Here is a 244-nt window from a genome sequence, read left to right as displayed (position 1 = left end):
ACTTTAAACGTAAGCAATAACTTTTCTTTCGTATACGCGAGCGTGTCGGTATAGCGACAGTCTTTAGTTAGAAACTAACTATGGAGTACGAGGAGTATTTCGATGCGCGGGACATGGTTGGCCGAGGTGGAATTCCACATGTTTTCGTCGGTTCGCCCTATCAACGCGGACATGAAATCGGAAGCTTTCTCGGTGGTCTATTCAGAAAAATATTACCTTACCTAGGTAAAGGTGCACGTGCCGT

Source organism: Trachymyrmex cornetzi, unplaced genomic scaffold (assembly GCF_001594075.2).
Source record: "Trachymyrmex cornetzi isolate Tcor2-1 unplaced genomic scaffold, Tcor1.1 scaffold1631, whole genome shotgun sequence".
NCBI lineage: Eukaryota > Metazoa > Arthropoda > Insecta > Hymenoptera > Formicidae > Trachymyrmex > Trachymyrmex cornetzi.
Note: the sequence above shows the minus strand (reverse complement) of the source record.